Here is a 22,144-nt window from a genome sequence, read left to right on the forward strand (position 1 = left end):
CAACTTAAATCAAAAGATATTGGACTCTACTTATAAAAAATAAGGACAATAAATAGTTAACAAGTATTTATTGAGCTTTTGGCTGTGCAAAAACTTAAAGGACTATTTCTATTGAATACCAAAATGGGACTGCTAGATTCTCTATTAATTATCGAGCCTCAGTGGGTTTAAAAAAAAGGCTTCCTTTCTAACTACATTTGGTAGGAAAAGTGCTTACTGAATGTATTAGAATCAAGATTATCTTATCCTCCACAGACAAAATAGATAAGTATATTAGTTACTAGCAAAATGTTACTGTCCCTTGGTATGTTCCTACTCTTGTCTGATATTTTGTAGAACCACACAGATCTTGTGGAGAATATATTTTTAGTAAGGAAATCATTTCCTCTGGGAATAGGACTGAACAGAGAAGTATTAAAATAAGTGAAAAGCAATAGAGGTCATTTGTTCAACCTATCCTCTTTGTCCTCTATTTATAATCACTAAGCATCCCTGTGGATGAAGCTCAGCACTGGTTATCAGGATTAAAGAGTTTTATTCCCAGTGCTGCCAATTATTTTCCATGCAACATTGCCCCATTTGCAAGACTGGGATTTTAAGACTAACTTACATGCATAGCTAGCCTGAGGAATAATTATTGCTTATAAAACACACTAGTTGGCAAGTGCCACGGTAAAAGTGGCAACACATCTCAGAAGTATTAAGGGTCCCTGTTTTATTTCATGACTTCCCCAGTTAAGCCGACAACATTACAGATTGTGGACTCCTTGGTTCGGAGGCCTCTAAGTGGCAGCACAATTAGATTATGAGCATGCTCACTGGAGCATAAGTGATTTTTAGATACTGGAGCTATATTGTGAAGATTGACTGAGAATTAATCACTTCTTCCCATGGCTTATAAAAGAACAGCTGGGTATGCTCTCTTATTCAGGCTTTCTTCTCACCATCAGACAGACCTGAATCTACCATTGTTTTGGATTGCAGCTTTGAGCAGAGAGAGAGATCTGTGCCTTTGGGCATTTCTTCCCTCTTCTCTTCCCTTCCATGCCCTTACAAGCCCTGGGGAACCATCTAAGCATTTGGCTGGAAAGGAGCATTTCTATGCCCCAAGCTCTTAGAAAACTTCTTTTCTACTTATTTTTCTAAGCAGAAGTTAAAGACTAGAGATTGAGATGTAGATTCTTGGAACTCAAGAGCTGATAGTTCCCCTACAATGAGAGATTTCTTGCAAATGCTCATGACAGAAGTAGAGAAGTCCTTGCGTATAAAGTCTCATTATGATTTTCCTCTTGGATAACTACAAGTTTAAGGATTATTGAATTCAAGAGTCTGGGTAGTTGATTTTCTAGAAATGGGAGGGAAATTTCTGTTACACTGTGTTCCATAGAGAAAGAAGAGGATTTTCACTTGGAGAGCAAAGTAAGTGAGTTACCCAAACAGAAAAGGTAGGATGGGAAGGTAAATGCTTGTTCAGTCCTCCAAAACACATCGTCATACTCCTACTACATGGAATTTATATAGTACTTATGTACTGGACACTGTAGTAAACTTCACATGGCTCATGTGATCCTCACAACAATCCTGAGAGATATATCGGTGGTGTTATTATCCATTTTACAGATGAAAAAAACGGAGGCATATAGAAGTAAAGTAACTTGCCCATGGTCACACATCTAATAAGTACCTGAAACTTGATTTGACCTCAGATCTTCCTGATTTCAGGCCCATGCTCTATCTATGATGCCATTTATCTACCTTTATAAAGTTGGGTGGAGGAAGGATATATAGGATTCTGGAAAAGAGAGGAAACAGCATAATATTAAGGAAACCCAAATTCTCTTCCTTTTTGGGGGGAACTGAAGCTCTAATTGAACATTTTATGTATTTCTGAATCTTGTTATAAGCCCTTTGGATTCTTTGTTTTCCATAGGTGAAATAAAGGCCGTCCTGTGCTTTACATATATTTTGTATCTTCAAGCTATGTATGGGAACTGTATAATTCACATTTTGAGAAATTAGAAATGAATCATACCATAAGTATACTAAGAGATTTACTTGCATAATGTGCACTAAATTAAAGATAGAAATTAGTGGCCTTGAGGTCAGCTTCTAAATTTGAAAACAGTTTTTATGAGCCTATGTAGGAGTGACATGACTAGACCATAGACTACATACTTAACTGGGAGGCACAGGACATGGCAAGGAATAGGCCAATCATTTATTAGAACCAGATTCTGAAATCCAGAATATTCTCATATCTGGAAGAATGATTGATTCTAGAATGTTGATACAAGAGATGGATGCCTATTTTGCATGAGTAATGCTCCAAAATCTTTTCCATTAGCTTACTATTGTACCTGGAATTTTCATTATCATAACTATTCTTTTATTTTAAGGAACTGGATTTATGAATGCCATTTTAAAATGCAAACATCTAATTTCCCCAGTGTTAAAGTCACTCATCAGCTATAAACAAGGCCTTAGGGAATGGGAGACAGGACAAGTAAATTGGTAAAATTGGGAAAAAAAAATTCTAGAGCATAAAGTGCTACTGAGGTGGTCAAATTCTAGAATATCTTAGTTAATGGTCGTCAGGCAACCAACATGGAATAAAGGGTACACTAGCTGTTTGAAAGTCATGATACCTTAAAAAGATGACAAAAGGGATGTGGGTATGTGCCAGAGATAAATTTCATCTACTTTACTGGTATTTTCACAAGCATTATTGACAAGAGTGAATCTTTGCTACTGCCATTGATCTGAATTGACCCAATCGTTCGCTCCATATGTAATCATTTTTGTTCCTAGGTTCTTGATGAGTGTTCTTGAAAATCTGTTGACTACTATCATCAATTTTGATAGAATAGGTGTCTTAGACACCAAGGCCAATTATCTTCAGAGACATTTGCTCTAACACATTACAATGGTGCATAGAGACTTTTGCTGTAAGAAATCATATTACATATTGGACACACCTTCTCTATAGATTCTTTCTCATCTATCCACAAACAAGCTCAGCTCTCCTAAATCCTGAAACAACCTTTGCTTTCTAAAATTATTTCATATTACTCTCCTTTTGGTATTTACCATTATAGCTTAACTGACTCTCTTACTGCTTTTAGCGGTTCATTTTTTCCTTGTCTGGAACGAACGCCCTTCTTCTATGCCTGTTTCTTTTGTAATTCTTAGTTTTCTTTTTGGCTCACTTCAGGTTAACACTTCTTGAGGAAAGTGTTGCAGGCCAGGCACAATGTCATATTCATGTAATCATTACTTTAGAGGAGGTTTAGGCTGATGGAATCCTTGAGCTCAGAAGTTCTGAGGTGTAACTATAGAGTTCTGATATGGGGTCCTCACTAAGTCTGTCCAGAAGACCACCAGGATGTCTAGGGAGGGACAGCTGGCTCAGAAATGGGACAGGTCAAACCCTTGTACCAATTAGCATTAAGTTTGGATTGGTGAACAACTGCTACATTTCTAACCTAGGCAAGATAGTCAAAGATAGTAAAAAAAAAGCAACAAAATGATTTCACCAAACAGTCAGTAGTATTCTCTCCTTTCTCAAATTATATTTCTTTTTTTTAATCACTCTATATACTATAGTGCTCCCACCCCCAGTAAAATGTTAGCTTCTGAAGAGTAGGAATTCTTTGTTTTATCTTTGTATCCTAGTCTAAGGCATTCCTTTGAATACAGAAGGTATTTTTTTAACTGCTTATAAAATAGAATTTCATTTTATCTTATGATAATGTTGTCTCATTTCTCTTCTGTCTTGGAATGACAAAATTTTTTATAACAATTATTTATATCTGTAATGTCTACCATTTTTATTTTACCCTTTATTCTATATTTAACTCGTTACAAAATGACTTCTCTCATCTCTATTCTATAGAAATAACTCCAAGGCTACAATTGATCTTTCTACTGATAAATCCAAACTTATTTATTTAGTTCTTATCTTTAATTTTTCTATAGTTTTTAATATTTTTTATCACCTACTCCTCCCTTAGCTTCTGATATAATACATACTTCTGTTTCTCCTCTTATCTTTCTTCCTATTTATCTACTTCACAAATATTTCCTTCTTATTTCACTCCTGAAATTGAATTCCATAAGATTTTGTCCTGGGACTTTTATTCTATTTCATATTCTCTTTTTATAAGCAATTTAATTCACCTTCATGGATTCAAAGATGCATGTACAAATGATTTTTAAATCTATATCTTCTGACCTGACCTTTCTTCTCAGACTTAAATAGAATCTGCTGGAGAGACATCTCAAAACTGGATCTCTCACTTGCAAAAGTTAAACATTTCCAAAATTGAGTTTTTAACTTTTTTCTAGTCTTCTACTTCTGATTTCTTGTTTTGATAGTGGGTACCAATGTTCATTCACTTATCTACTTTTGAAACTTTGAAACTTCTAACTTCTTTTGTACTTCTCCAAAACAATCAGTTACCAAATCCTATAAACTATGAACTTCTTTCACAAAATCTAAAAGGGAATTCAGTGTAGTGAATGGAGTGTTAAAGTACATTAAGTGCATTGTAGATGGAGTTGTGAACTGATCCAATTGTTCTGGAGAGCAATTTGGAACTGTTCCCAAAGGGCTATAAAATTGTGCATATCATTTAATCCAGCAGTCTCACTACTGGATTGGTATCCCAAAGAGATTAGAAAAGAGGGAAAAGGACCTAAATATGGAAAAATGTTTGTAGTAGTTCTTTTTCTAGTGGCTAGGAACAGGAAATTGAATAGATATCCATCAATTGGGGAATGGCTGAATGAGCTATGGAATATGTATGTAATAGAATAGTATTATTCTATAAGGAATATTGAGCAGGCTGATTTCAGAAAATCCTGGAAAAACTTACATGAACCAATGCTGAGTGAAGTGAACAGAACCAAGAGAGCATTGCACATTTCACTGTGATGGACTCGGTTCTTCTTAACAGTGCAGTGATTCAAGGCAATTCCAATGTACTTGAGATGAAAAATGCCATCTGCATCCAAAAAGAACATGGAGACTGAATGTGTATCAAAGCATAGTATTTTTACCTGTTGGTTTGATTTGTTTGCTTATTTTTTTTTCCTTTTTCATGTTTTTTTTTTTCCTTTTCCTTTTTGGTCTGATTTTTTTTTTGAATAACATGACAAATATGGACATATGTTTAAAGGTATTGCACCTTTGATCTATATTAGATTGTTTGCTGTGTTGAGGAGGGGGGAGATAAGAGAGGTAGAGAGAAAAATTTGGAATTCCTTTACATTTATTAGCAAATACTTTTAAAATGGATAATTCTGTGTAACTATGTTCCATCAAAAGGCTGAAAATGAAACCCAACTCATAACATATATTCTAGATCTGTTATAATTAGCTACATGCCAGATGGTAGTAAGTGCAGGGAAAATGGAAGCTCCTGGGGTCCCCTTGCATCCTTCCAGATGAGGAGCATGGTCTTTCAAGATTGAAGAGATTCTAGTCTTAGACCAGTCTTCAATACTTTATTTAAATACAAGTATTTTGTGAGGGTCAGAGGATGAGTGTTTGATAATAAAAGAATTTGAGACTAGATTGCTCTTGCATATGCAGAAAAAAAGCTCTTCTTATGTCATTCATTATCATTGATTTACTTTTCAATTTATTTAGAAAATTTAGGGGTGCTAATTGATCAGGTATGCCTAGTATGTTCTTAGATTATACAAATTTTTGAAATTTAGTGTTTTAGACAATTTGACTTTGGTGTGCATTTAAGATTATGAGTAGCTTCAGATATAAGACACGATTCTCTGAGAATGAAACCTTTGATAGACATGTCCTTGTAATTAACCTAGGGATAATATTCATTCATTTACTTGGGAGATAATTGTCTTCCCAGGTGGGCAATCTATTAGGACTTAGAAGAAGCTATCATTTTCTTAGAGTGAAAAACTAATCTTTTTCCAAGTATCACAAAGAAAGTTTAAAAATATCTTTTGAATTTTATCATGCAAACTATGAGGTTTAAGTAGATATGCTTAAATTAAACTAGTTAACTCAATGTGCAAAAAATGTTTATTATAAACCATACTTAAAATAAACATTTCTTCTGGCTAGGAAAGTTATCTTCTAAAATGAAGATTATATTTGAAGTTTCTGCACATAATAATAAGGACAATGACTTAATCTATTATTCAGCCTCTTTTCTACAGGTAGAAATTAACTTATCAATAGCACCTCAAACCATTAGATAGGTCAAAGCTGTTAAAATAAGTGACTAATGAAAAAGACTAGTCAGTTTAGCTCTGTCATTATCTTCCTCCTCCTCTTCTTCCTCCTCTTTCTCCTCGTCCTCCTCCTCCTCTTCCTTTCTTCTTTTTTACTATTACTACTCTTGTACAGGCCCTCATTTCGCTTACCTACATAATTAGCCTTCTAACAGAGCTTCCCACTTCATCTTTTGACTTTCTAATCCATCATTTTGCTTTATTCCCCATTCATCCTCGGCTTCATTAAGAGTACATTTACAAGGGTTATGGAATTTCCTCATGTGACAACCTTTTTCAATAACAAATGAGAGGAGAGGTTGCTTTGGGTGTGTTTTCATTCAATTCTGCCTTGTTGAGTCTCCATTCATCTTTTATATAATAGCCAGGAAAAGGAAAAGAGGGAAATGAGGACTGGCAAAAAAGAAACAAATTTGGAAGAATAGATCCAAAGCTAAAGGAAAATGGATTGGATGTATTATGTCAGAAATGGAGAGATTTTTAGTGGTCAATATTTGGGTGAAGAACAAAGATTTTCGTTATGCTCCCAGGTCACTGTTTTGTCTACATTCTTTTCTTTAGCTGCAGAATATTTTGTGGCTGATGAGTAAGGCTTTGTCTGATTTTGATATGTCTCTGGAACATCGTGTCTGCTTGAGTGATGATGGAATCCAAATCACTCCTGGTTTTAGCAGTTATTATGATAAAAATAAAAATAAAAAGGTAAAATGAGTAGATTACTGTTTTCTTCAGAACTTTAGCTAAGAGAAAGGATCCTCTGCCAAGGTCTATTCTGTGTTTTTCCTAAAAGTAATTCAGTCCTGGAATTGCTACTCAAAAGATACTTTAAGTTCTTTGCATGTGTTTGATGGTAACTATCCCAAGAAAGAGGCCAAATGCATTTGTTAAAGAAAGCAAAAAATGATGGGAAGCAAAGAAAAATAAGGGAGGCAAGGCATAATATTATATAGGAAAAGCTCATAGAGGAGCCTAGGATTGGAAAGACTCAAGAAACAAAAAAAGATAAATGGAGGTGAAGCTGAATTTCATTCCATAATTGACATTTGTGATTAGCATAAAGGAAAGCAGATAGAATGAGGGTAGTCACAGCCTCATAATGGAACTTGAGAGACTTGAATGCAGCATGGAGCATTAGAGCCTTCCATTTATTATATATGACCCCGAAGAGGCTGATGTTTAGTCAAATGGGAAGTAAAATCTAAAAAGATAAAAATTCATGTAAATGAATATAAAATTCTTTACATAAATTAAAAAAATAAATTTCATATAGACAAAAATTAAGAGATAAATAGATAAACAACAGATCTTGTAAAAAAGATAAGGGAGTTCAATTACAAATTCAATATTAATTATACTTTAGTTAATTTAATATTAGACTACATAAAGTAAGGCATAAGATCTAGAACTAAGAAGGTGATATTTTTGTTCTATTTTATTATTAAGTTCAAACCACACTTATAGTATTTTCTTTAATTCTTGGTGCCATATTTTACTAATGACTTTGATGGAAATTGGAAAATGTCCAGAAAAGAGTGACCACTATGGTGAGGATTTTGGAGGCCATCTGATGCAGAGATCATTTGAAGGAACTTGGACTATTTAGCCTAAAGAAAAGTAGGCTTAGGGAAAGATGCATTAAAGTGGTACAGTTGACCTGGAACCAGAATGATTTTAATTGATACATGGTGTCAGATCCTGGAGAAGTCATTTAATTCTTCCTGCCTTGGTTTCTTCATCTACAAAGTGACGATAATAAATGTATCCCCTTCCCATTATTATTCTTAGGATAAAATGAAATTATATTTGTACAGAGCTTGGCAAATTTAAAGTGCTATGTAAATATTGTTATTACTATTAGGTTGGCCATATAATAGAAATATTATACCTACTATACTTCATTCCAAAGGGTCAAACTAGAAGTAAGAGAGGAAGTTGTAGAACTTTAGATTTTGGCTTGATTCAAGGAAAATTTCCTAAGAATTAGAGCTATTTACAAGTATAAAAAGGTATTACCTGGAGTTATCTCTAACCCACTCTTTCCACCCTGCCTTGAATTATATGAATACTAGATAAAACTTTATGATGCAATGAATTATTCTTGTACTGGTATAGATTGGATTAGGTAGCCTCTTAAGTCACTTTTTTCTTTAAATTTCCGAGATTCTTTGATATAGTTTACAATTCCTCTACACAGTGGCAGTCTTTCTGAGTCATAGCCAAAATATTCATGACCCTATTGTCATCCTAATATTATGCATTTTTAACTGCTTGTCAAATTACTAATATTGTCTGTTATTATAACCATACTTAAATGCAATAAACATTTATTAAATGTTTATTATGTATCAGGCACTGTGCTAACAATTGGATACAAAAAAGATAAAATGAAATAGTCTCTCACCTGAAAGAGTTTACATTCTAGCAAGGAAACATCATATACATATATAATAATAATAATAACAGCAACAACAATGAGAATAGCTAACTTTTATAGATCACTTACTGTATACCAGGAAATATGCTAAGTACTTTGTAATTATTAATTAATTCTCAAAACAACCCTGGGAGTTAGGTGCTATTGTTATCCCCATTTTGCAGATAAGGAAACTGAAGCAAACAAGTTAAATGACTTGTCTATGGGCACACAACTATTCTATATCTTAGGTCAAATTTGAACTCTGGTTCTCCTGACTCTAGGCCTGGTACTCAATCCACTGAACTACCTAGCTGTCCTAATGTAAGTAAATATAATTTGTATAACAAAATATATAAATATAATATGCATATTATAATGTACATACAAGTATGACATACATATTATGTACATAAATAAAACATATGTAAATATTTGTTATATGACAATATATTAATAAATGCCATAGATGCACATTATATTGACACACAAAATACATACACATAAGTATGTATATGTATACACATATAAATACATATACTCATAATTTAGTATATATACGCACACACATATGAAACTCACTTAATTAACAATGAAACAAAGTTTCCAGGTGGTTTAATGGAAGAACAGAGAAGAACAGCATAGAGACAAAGGAGGGATGGGGCCAACATTGATTAATACAAGACAGTAGGAGGCGGTAGCCAAGCAAGAGATTCTTAACCTGGTCAGTTCACAGTTCAGAAAGAAGAAGACCAAATGGTTCCAGATGGCAGTAGATTGTCAAGCTTGTCATGGTAGCAAAAGCAAGTTAATTTTGTTACTGGTATGGTAGGTGTCTTGCCTGAGAATTAAGGAGAGCTCAGATGAAGCTTCTTATTGTAGAAGGGCTAAGACATAGCTAAGATCTTCATCCTCATCCAGATCAACTCAGCTGTGAACCTAGATTCATTCCAATGTTGATCAAATGAGTTAATTAATGCATATAGTTGGGAAATCTTAAAGTGCAATCCATAACTGAGAGACATCTAAATCTTATATCTTGTAGCCTAGTATTACTTAGGCTAAGAAACCAGACACTGGTCTAGTTATAAGATTGAAGAAAAAGTTCTGGATTTTAAAGTTACTTTTAAATTTCTTATAATTTCTAAGCTTTATTTCACAGATTGTGTTATTATCATGGATGTAGAAAAAGTTCCTAAAATCATGTAACAAGATTTAAAATCGAGCATTCATTTAAAAAACATAAAACTCATAGTCATAGGAGGTATGACTGAAATAATTAGCAGAAATAATTTATATAATTAATTGTCTGAGTAATGATTATGAAATCTATGAAAACTAACTGAATTAATTGTGTCTAGTATAGTATACATCAGAATTACACTTTAAGCCAACTTTGTATCATCAGATTAAAGTTTAAAAAGATTTCTCTTTTATCCTATGGATTAATATGCAATTCTTCAACCTACCTTATTTATTTTTGTAACCAAGGTCTTTCCAAGTTTTAGTTAACTGTCATGCATCACTTTAAGTGTAAATTCCCAGAATGTGATTATTTTCTTAATTTGTAATGATTAAGTACTATACAGAATATAAACTATTGGAGATGTTGAGAAGATGGCCTTATGCAGGTAATAACAAATTCTTCTTGACTCAGTTTTCCCACTGTGCTATTTCTTTTCTGAATTTTTCTCATCTAGTTGATCGTGAGCCTGGCTATGAGATCTTTTGAATAATGTGGAACTCTGCCTGTTCCAAATATTATTTATAACATTTATTTCAAATAAAATAGAATAGAGGAAGTTTTGTCCTGTTATACACTTGATAGATCAACTTTAGCCTTTAGACTTAGACTTGATGGAACAATCTTGATATATCCATATCTCTCCTCCATTCATAGGAAATTTCTCTTACTGAGGCAGGTAAACTGCAAATATTTTATAATGAAACTTATTATTGTAAACACCTGATATCAATAAGTTTACTATGAAGAAGGTACAGAAATAAATAATCCTGCTACTGCCATTTCTATTTCTACTCTTTTTAGTTGTTGGTCACTATATTTTACCTTCCTAACTCTGTCAATTTAAACAAATGATTTAGTGAATTTGTGATACTTTAATCATTGCTTTAATAACAATATATCCATGTATAAGACTATGTCCTTAGAGTTTCACATTCTTTCCATCTAAATAAATCTTTATTCTCCCATGACATGAAGATAAAAAATGTCCTCAAAAAAGTGAAGGGGAGTGATAAATAGGTGTAAAAAAAAACCCTCTAATTCTTAACAGAGTATTAAACTTTACTTCAAGGAAAACAAAAAAAATCAGACCATTTCACTTTGGAAACTAAGTTTTATGTGTTTGATTTTCAAGTATTTTCCAGTGGATGAAAGATTATACTTAAAGTACTCACACTAGTTGTTACTGTGTTAGAACTTCTACTGTTAATGTCAATGAAAGATCAAATAAATATGATAGCCCTAAATGATTTATTTTAAATTTGATCTTAGAGCTAATAGGTAGCTACAAATCTCCTTCAGGTTCATTTAAATATCCACATATAAATTTTATATAAGTGTTTATACAGAGACTTTGGTTATGCTTGAGCAATTGTAAATTTTCAAATTGGATTAACATAAGTCTTAAATCACATTTTTTCCTTTTTGAAGTTTGGCTTTTGTTCTATAATATCAAGAGAAAAAATGATTCACCTTATGATTCACTTTACATGTCGATTCTCAAGGATTTTTTAAAAGATTTTCTCTTTAACCCATTGGCAACATTGTCCATATGACCTATATGGTTCTTACAAGATATAAAGAATGAGTTACATATGAAAAAAGTAGAACTATCAAAACTTCCAGATAAGTTGCAGTTATCTTATTTTATGTTCTTCACATGTCAGTGATATGTGTAAGATAAACTCCATAATGTTTGCCCTGTATTTTACCTTATGAACTTATTATAGGAAGACCAATATGATTAGATTTTGTGAGGCCCTACTAAACTATGATGTCTTATAATTAGCAGGCTTGAACAGTACTACTTATCACACAAAGGGCTTTGCATGACTCAGTATTGGCAGGTGGAGCTAGGAGAAATAAAAAAAAAAAAAAAAGCTCTGTGAATCTCTCTCAGAAACAAGGTGAAACAGCCCATTCGAAGTATTGTTAACAGTGACACTGTAGTAAAAGACTTCAAAGGATTGATTCATGGATACATGTCTCATTGTAAGTAGGTCAATTTAGACAGAAGTATCAAATGTGGTCCACAGGGTGCATGAGGTTCACCTCACTCCTAAGTATGATCAGAATCAATTTAAAATGGAATTTGGAAACATTTAACAAAATAAACATATAACAAACTATAGATAATGTTAGTATGTGATTTTCTAAGTCAATATGCAGCCTGCTGAGATCCTTATTTCTAGTTTAGGGCTGTCATTTATATTTAAGTTTGACATAACTATTCTATAAGTTTCTTAGGAGCTTGTCAGTAAGGGATAATTTATAAGAGTATAAAACTGTCTCTGGGTCCTGATTGACTTTAGCTACCAGATGCCGCTTATTTCCCCATTTCCCACCTCTGCTCTCACCTAGCATAAGGTAGGTGCAAAATAAAGTCCTCAGCTTTTCTGATATGATTTCTGGTCATTGAGGGACATAATATGTTCCAATTAGATTTGGTAGAACCCTAAGACCATGGTTCATATGAAATGAAAATTCTCACCCAAAAACATCTCCAGAGAAGTTAAGGGCCATTTGTATCCTTTTTTTCTTATTCTTGTCATATTAAAGTGAAATAAATCTTATTAAATAATCATTTGTGAAGCTTTTTTGTTATGCTTGGCATTGTGTTAGGCACTGGTAATATAAAAGCAAAAATGAAAGTTCTGACCTTAAACAACTTACATATTTTTTCTTTTTAAAAATTTATTATTAAAGCTTTTTATTTTCAAAATATATACATGGATAATTTTTTAAAATTGACCCTTGGAAAATCTTGAGTTCCAATTTTCCCTCCCCTTTCCCCATACCAACCTCTAGATGACAAGTAATCCAATATATGTTAAACATGGTAAAATATGTTAAATCTAATATATGTATACATATTTACACAATTATTATGCTGCACAAGAAAAATCACATCAAAAAGGAAAAAAATGAGAAAGAAAAAATGCAAGCAAACAGTGACAAAAAGAGTGATAATATTATGGTGTGATCCACACTCAGTTCCCACAGTCCTTTCTCTGGATGTAGATGACTTTCTTTATCACTGAACAATTGGAACTGCTTTGAATCATCTCATTTTTGAAGAGAGCCAAGTCCATCAGAATTGATCTTTGTATAATCTTGTTGCTGTGTACAATGATCTGGTTCTGCTCACTTTACTTAGCATCAGTTAATGTAAATCTTTCCAGATCTCTCTGAAATCATCCTGCTGATTATTTCTTATAGAACAATAATATTGCATAACATTCATATACTATAACTTATTCAGTCATTCTCCAGCTGATGGGCATCCACTCAGTTTCCAAATTCTTGCTATTACAAAAAGGGCTGCCACAAACATTTTTGCACATATGGGTCCCTTTCTCTCCTTTATGATCTCTTTGAGGTATAAGCCCAGTAGAAACACTGCTGGATCAAAGGGTATGCACAGTTTGATAGGATAGTTCCAAATTGCTCTTCAGAATGTTTAGATCACATCCCTTCCAACATTCATCATTTTCTTTTCTTGTCATCTTAGCCAATCTGACAAGTGTGTAACAGTACCTCAGAGAACAACTTGTATTCTAAAGGAAATAGCATACACATAAGTAAATAAATTAGAAATAATTACAAAATAAATACAGGGGAATTTATAAGGAGCTCCTAGGAGAACAAAAACGTCCCTATAAAGAAAATCCCTATAAACTGAACTTTGGAAGAAATTAGTAATTTTAAAAGGCAATAGAGAAATAAGTTCTTGCAATCTCATGGAGATGAGAGATAGAATGTAATGTGTGAGAAATTGCAAGAAAGATGGTTTGCTTTGATTAGTGCATGAAGAGGATAAATGTTTAATAAGGCTGGGAAGGTATGTTGGAACCAGATTGTTAAGGGCTTTAAATACCTAATGGAGAAGAGTACGTTTGATTGGAAAGTAAACAGAAATAATGGAGTTTATTGAGCAGAGAAATGACATACTTACTATAGTTATAAATAGTAATGCACACTAATTAAAAAGAGTAGAAAAACAAATAGGGTTCTTTATTTCTGTAATCCTCCTCATAGTAACATAGCATCATTTTGGGAGTTATGTAGAACCTAAATTTTAGAGGGGACACCCTTGAAATGGGAAGACCAATTAGGGTATTAATTTGAATACTCCAGAGAAAGAAGTGAAAAGAGGTGGTGCCAGAGTAGTGAACTGAAAAAGGAAAGTAGATGTGAGGTACAAATGATAAGATCTGGCAAGTAATTGCATGCTTGGGGTGGAAAGGTGCAGTTCAAAATTGTAGACCTGAGTGACTAGAATGGTGACACTGTTCTCGATAAATATAGACATGCTCAGAAGAGGACTATGTTTTGGAGAAAGGGTAATGTAATTATAATTCATCCATGTCTGTCTTGTGCTATTCTACTCTTTCTGACTTAAAAGTGAAAAAATTTTCTAAACCCCAAAATACTCCTAAATTCCCAATAGGATGTAATGTTTTACCAATAAAATATAAGTTCTGTGATGATAATTGTGTTCACTTGATTTAACATTCTAACATTTAGCTCACTGTTTGGCATATAGTAAGTATCTAATAATTTCTTTTCCTATTCATGTGAAAAATGAAGGAAAGTGAAGATTTAATGATTTGCTAAGAACACATACTTAGGTGACTGGAAAGATGTGATACCTTCAACAAAAATAGAGGAGTTTAGAAACTGGATGGATTTTAAGGGGAAAACAATTAGTGTTAGTAAGAATAGTTTTCTAATTTTCTCCCATGTATTGTTGGTCCCAAAATATAGTGACTTAAACTCTCACCATCCATCCATGCCCAGTGAGAGAAAATATGTTAATAGAAATCAGCACTTATGCCTGGCTTTATTGTAAGTGCTTAATAAATGCTTTTTGGTTGATTGATTCAATTGTCCTATTTTTGAGGATTTGTGCAATGACATTAATTAGAATCACAAAAGATGAGAAGAAATGGCTCCAGGGTCATCTAACAATTTATGATGGAAAGAGGATCTACATGGATCAGATCACAGAACCATCTTAGTAACAGTGTAACTGAATTTGATTTGCCTATGCTTTGGACTACCTCATGAGGACCCCATTAGTAGAAATGTTCAATTCATGGCTAAATGATGGAGAGTAGACTTTGTAGAACAGATGTATCCATTAGGAGGGAACTGGGTTAGTTGATCTCTAAAGTTTTTTTTTCCCCAATTAAGGATTCATATAATGATTTCTGAGAGTCTGAGAGAATATAATATTTTTATTGGTGGTTGATTTCATAAGTGATATAAATCAGACATGTGCTTTTATCATCCCAAGTTAACTTGAATAATTTTTCCTGCTGCTTTCTAGATCTTTTTTCCCCCCTTTTTTCTTTCATTTCTCAAAAGTGTTTTTGCAGTGCTAGGATATCTAATTTCCCTATTTGAAAATGAAAACTGCTAGGTGATAATGCAAACAATTTGTTATTATATTATGACATGTGATACCAGTTTTCATACTAATTTTCAAATGTCTTAAAGAGCCTTGTGACCTATCATTTTGTTTGTATAATGGCTGCAGTTTATGATGGTCCTTATGTTACAAAATAGCACCATGTATTTCCTTAGATGTAAATTGGGACTTTTAGTACCATGCTCAAATTCATGTCATTTAATCTCTTAACTAGGTTCTCATCAATGATAGAAAAGTCTTTATTCATCTCTTATCAATTCTCTATCCCAGGCCCTAAAGCAAGCATTTATTTAAAACTTTTCCAACTCTTTTCAGCCTCTTAACTCCACTCTTCCACTGCTGACTTACTCTCCTCATTTGACCTTGGCTTCTTTTTTATTGAGGAGACAGAAATCATTTAACAAAAGCTTTCTCAGCATACCCCCTCATATCTACTCAAATGTTTTTGTATTTTCAGTCATGCTCTGGTCCTTCCATCCTATATTTATTACCTTTTAGCAAGACATTAAAAATATGCTATTGAAAATGCTTCAGTCTCTTGCATTATTTCAGTGCTGTCAGCAGGAAATTTGCTAAACTATTTTAAGAAAATGTAGTTGCTATATAGATGTTCTTGCAGTAAGCCACTATGTTCCTAAATTGGTGTCTTTACCATTAGCCTGGGAAAAGTTGCCCACTTTGACATTCAAGAGACAAAAAAAGGTGAGGAAGTGATATTTAAATCTAGGGGCCATTATCATTCAAATTTTTTTTTTTTTAAAAAAGGACATTGCAATGCTCACATTCAAAACTCTTTTCTCCCTTGTTTCCCTAATAGTATATTATTCTGATTCTTCTTTCATCTCACTAAATAGTTTTAAAATGTTTTCTTAGATGATTGTCTGCCTTGGACTTTGTAAATAAAGATTTATTGTGTCTCTTCTCTCTCTCTCTCTCTCTTTCTCTCTCTCTCTCTCTCTCTCTCTCTCTCTCTCCCTCTCTCTCTTCTTTCTCTCTCTATCTTCTCCTCTTCCCTCCCCCCCCAAAAAAAAAAACTTAGCTATATGACCGTAGGTAAATAACTAACCTCAACCGAGATAACAAATGTAAAATGCTTTCAAAACTTAAAGTGCATGTAAATGTTCATATAACTAATAATGTCTCCATGCTTATTCTCTTGTCTGAGATCCAATTCTATGCTTCAAACTTATTGCTTTTTGTCATTTCAAACTCAACATGTTCAAGACTGAATTTGTTATTTTTGCTCCCTATCTCTATTCTTACACCCATCAATATCACTACCATTCACCCAGTCACTGAGGTTAAAACTTCTGAATTGCCTTCATTTCATCCTTCTCCTTGCTCCCTGTATCCAGTCAAGGGCCAAATACTCTTGATTCTCAAATTGGTCATTTCCTCTGCATTGCCACTGCCACTACCCTTAACCAGACTTTCATCTTTAATCCAGCATATTATAACAACACCTTTTGCTTCAAACTCTTTCCTGTCTGTCTCATTTATCCATAGAACTGTATTAGTATAGACACTGTGCTAGTTTTATTTGCCATATCTCTTTTCTGATTTGGCTGTTTAGACATTTGATTCTTTTTCCTTTACACAACTGCCTAAATTTGCATTCTTAAGACACCAGTCTGACAATGCACTTCTCTGGTCAAAAATTTTCAGTGCGTCCATAAAATCCTTTTGACTTAACAAACCAACCAACAAACAAAAATATTTTCAGCCTGATCTTTATAACCCTTCACTTACCTTTCTATATATTTCATATTATTCCCAGCTAAAATAGTTTAATGACTTTGCCACAACTTCAGGATTGCTTTTCCCACTCTGATCAGGTTGTCCATATTTGCATTCTACCTCTTAATGTCCCTAGTTTTCTTCAAGTCTCAGGTCAGATGCCATCACTTGCACAAATTTTTTTTCTGATCATACTAGTTATTAATTCCCTTTCCCTCCTAAAATGATTCAGTATTTACTTAACTGTCTACATGTTGTATTTTTGTCTTCTTTCTTTCTTCTCACTTCAGTAGATTGCAAATACTTTGAGTACAGGGAATATACTAATTTGTGCATTTTTAAAGGTTTATATCTCAGGTGTTTAATTTTTTAAATTAGGATTGAATCTTTAAATAAAAATACAATAGCTGCACAAAATCATAATAGAAAGAATGGATGGAATTGGCAAAATTCATGATAAATGAAGCCATAAAGGATTTCTAGTTCCTCAAAGACTAGTGAATAGAAAGTGGAGAATTCCTGAAACAGATTGCTTTATTGACCATTATCCTTTAAAATGGAAGGCTTGAATTTACTAAGACATCACTGCTGCTATTTGTGCATCATTGATCAGTGATACTCTCCAGTCATCATCATGCCATAACCTTTCATTCCAACTTCTACTTCCAACCCAGAACCTCATTTTCCATTCATGGATGCTTGGTTTCGGATTAATGATAGTTCATTTTATTTAGTCCTACCAGATGCTGCTCCAAACCGTCTTCATGGTGTGCTATCAAAAAAGGCTGCATGGAAGCAAAAAAGGTATGGAGTTGAAGAGAAATCTGAGGATAAAACCAGTCATGTATAATTTATGTGGGTAGCAGATGAGAAAATTATAAGGAAGGAATTAATGAAACAAGCATATATAAAATATCAACAATGTGTTAAGCACTGGGTTAAACACTTTACAGTTACTATCTTATTTAATCCTTACAGCAACCTTGGGAAATAGATGCTTTTAAAATATCTCCATTTTTTTCTTTGCAGTTGAAACAAAGAGAGATTAAGTAATATTTTCATGATCAAACATTTAGTAAGTGCCTAAGGCCATATTTGAAAGCAGAAGCTTTTATTTTTACAGTGCTTTATAGTTTTCTTTACATATATTATATTAAATGATTCTCACTGCAAACCTTAACAGGTGCTTTATACATGAGAAAACTGACTCTGTGAGCTTAATAATAACAATTATTAACACTGAAGTAGCATTTAATGTTTAAAGAGCAGTGGATGAGTGACTGAGTGCAATTGTGTGTGTGTGTGTGTGTGTGTGTGTGTGTCTGATATAATTCAAGTAAAGTTCTCTTAAATTCAAATCTACATTCTATCCACCATATTATATTGCTAGTAGCATATACAAATAATTTCTCATTATAACCAAAATTAAATATTTTCATTTGGAATAAGTATCTGGCCACAAGTAAGGCAGATTTAAGAATGATGAAAAGTCCTCATTTTTGTTAATTGAACTGTTGCTATAAATGGCCACATTTTGTCAATGGCAATGTTTTCATCACCCTATAATCTTCTGAAACTTAGTTGTTTGATTCATATACATGTCATACATTCTGAGAAACTATTATTTATAACATAACCTATTATTCTATTTGGAGCTAACCTCATCAGTAGAAATCTGTAACAAATCTATTCTATTTAGTTAGATTTATTTTAGCCTACATGTAAAACAATGCTAAACATAAAATATTATGTTAGGATTCAAAAATCTACTTTAGTAGCATACAATGAAGATACTTGCTATCCACTAGTTAGACCAGTTCATCTGAAAAGATCTAAAAGTTTTATATAGTTTATTATGGGCAAACAATATAGCAGCCAAGAAAACTGAATCAATCTCAGTCTGTTTTATGAATAGCATATTGTTTATTGTTCTGTAAGAAATGACCAGCAGGGTGAATACAGACAGGCTTGGAGAGACTTACATGAACTAATGCTAAGTGAAATGAGTAGAACCAGGAGATCATTATATATTTCAACAATGATACTGTATGAGGATGTATTCTGATGGAAGTGGATTTCTTTGACAAAGAGACCTAACTCAGTTTCAATTGATCAATGATGGACAGAAGCAGCTAAACCCAAAGAAAGAACACTGGGAAATGAATGTAAACTGTTTGCATTTTTGTTTTTCTTCCCGGGTTATTTCTACCTTCTGAATCCAATTCTCCCTGTGCAACAAGAGAACTGTTCGGTTCTGCACACATATATTGTATCTAGGATATACTGCAACCTATTTAACATGTATAGGACTGCTTGCCATCTGGAGGAGGAGGTGGATGGAGGGAGGGGAAAAATCGGAACAGAAATGAGTACAAGGGATAATGTTGTAAAAAATTACCCTGGCATGGATTCTGTCAATAAAAAGTTATTTTTAAAAATTAATAATAATAAAAAAAAGAAAAAAAAGAATAGCATATTGTCCAGAAATTAGATGATAGTCCTTTGTATTCTGTCCTAGTAGAAACATATCTGAAGTATTTTTTTCAGCTCTGCCATGCTGTAGAACTAATAAGTGAAAAATGTATAAAAAACTCAGGATGAGGGCACATTTTTGCACAATGATCCATTAAAAGTAGTGGTGGCATTTAACCTAGAGCATAAAAGATTTTTGCATAGAAGAAATATTAAAATTGTTCTTCCTGGCTTCAAAGGACAGAACTAAAAATGACAAGCAAAACTGCAAAGAGGTAATTTTAGGCTTAATTTCAAGAATTTTCCTAAGAATTAATTCTACTCCAAAGTGGAATAGGTTTGCCTTGAAAGACCAGTGGATTGGTTTTCTTTTGTGTGTTTATTTCCCTCCTTCTTTTCCTTTATCTTTCCTTCCTTCCTTCCTTCCTTCCTTCCTTCCTTCTTTTTTTCCTTGTTTCCTTCCCTGTTTCCTTCCTTTCTTCTCTTTCTTTCTCTTTCTTATATACTTTGCTTTATGAATCATGCTGGCAGAGAAAAAACCAGAACAGGAAAATACCATGGGAGAGAGAAAAAACAGAAATGAACATAACTTATATTGATTTACATTCAATCTCTGTAGTTCTTGTTCTGGATGCAAAGGACACTTTCTACACAAAGTTTATTGGGTTTGCCTTGGCTCACTGAGCGACAAAAGAAGAAACAAATTTTTCATCATTGATCATTGCACATTCTTGCTGTTACTATGTACAATGTATTCCTAGTTCTGCTTGTTATGCTTAGTATCAGTTCGTATAAATCTTTCCAGGCCTTTCTAAAATCAGCTTGTTCATTATTATTTTTTTTTAATAGAACAATCATATTCCATTACCTTTCTATACCACAACTTGTTCAGCCATTCTCCAACTGATGGGTATCTACTCTATTTCCAATTCTTTGCTACCACATAAAGAACTGCTAAAAACATTTTTGCACATATGGTTCCTTTTACCTTCCTTGGGATTTCCTTGGGCTACAGATGCAGTAGTGGTACTGTTAGATCAAAGGGCATCCCCAGTTTTATAGCTCTTTGGGCATAGTTCTAAATTGCATTCCAGAATGGCTGGATCATTTCACAGCTAGTAGATTATTTTTTCTTTGGAAATGTTGAATCAATAGCTGGATAATGACCAGTTGTAAGATATGATATAAAGGATATTTTTAAAAGTTTTAATTTGGATTAGATGTCTATTTAAGTCCCTCCAACTCTGAAATTGTTATTCTATGATTCTGCATTGAAATATTTGATTACACAAAAAATTCTGTTTCTTTCATAAAGAAATATAATGACTTTAATTTTAAATCTATGAATTCAGGTTAGGGAACAGATTAGAAAAATACATAAATAACCATAATATAAAGCAGAATTTAAGAGACATGAGGGGCATTTATCCTTCATTTTGTGGCTGGCCTAATCTTTCTTACTGATGTTTTCGTTATTTCTTTCTCTTATTCACAAGTCTTTAATCCCTGTTTCCTCTGACATCAAGTCTAAATTCTTCTGCCTAACTTTCAAGGTTCTTTTTAATATGGTTCCACCCTACCAATCTAACCTTATTTCCTATAATTCCTTGACATATGAAACAATTAACCTTGCTTTCATGTGCCCAAATTCCTCCAGCTGAGTTGAATTAACTTCCATCTTGATGCTTACCTCCCTCCCTAATTGTAGGCATCCCAATTGTGAAGGAACTTCTAGGGTAGGAGTTCTGAGGAAGATTTAAGGGGGGAAATATACATTTGTTTTTGTTTTAGTGTCTTGATAACTATCTTTCTATAGAATTGATTTTCTTTGCAATCATGTGAAATTTATTTCATGCATTTAAAAATATATATATCATATCTTTGTAGTTTTTTCTGGCTGCTCTGGCCCTCATTTACCACACCTTCCCTGCCCTAACTCTCAGTGGTTCTTAAGATATTTCATAAGAGCCTCATAAGGCACAACTTTGAGTTACATGTCATGATAAGCAGGAACTAGAGAAAGGGCAGATTTGTCAACAAGTAGAAATCAGAGAAATCTTTTAGGATCAAGGTATTATGTGATCTATGAAGATAGAAAAGAAAAACACCCAGTGGTGACACATTTTCTATAAAGCAATCTCGGAGATAGAAAGTTTTTAAGCACAAAGTCATGTCATAAATGTATCTTGGGAATATTATTTTCTTTAGCTGTTTATAGATTGTTTGGAGAGGGAAATAGCTAGAAATACTAGTAGCTGTGAAGATTAGGAAAGATCTCAAGTAGAAAGTAAAATTTGAGTTGAGCTTTAAAGGAAAATAATTTTAAAAGGGAAGGATAATATTGGCATATATTCTAGTCATGGGAGCAGCTTATGAATAAATATGGATATGAGATAGGAATGTGTTGTGCGTGGAAGAACAACAATACCAACTTAAGTGGATTAAAGAGTACATGTAAAGTTATGTATAATAAATCTGGGAAGGGGTGAGACAAGGCAGTGAAAAGCTTTAAATACCATGGAGTTTGACTTTATAGAAGTAATAGTCTTTTGGAGTTCATTAAATAATGGATTGATAA

Source organism: Sarcophilus harrisii, chromosome 1, assembly GCF_902635505.1.
Source record: "Sarcophilus harrisii chromosome 1, mSarHar1.11, whole genome shotgun sequence".
Taxonomy (NCBI): domain Eukaryota; kingdom Metazoa; phylum Chordata; class Mammalia; order Dasyuromorphia; family Dasyuridae; genus Sarcophilus; species Sarcophilus harrisii.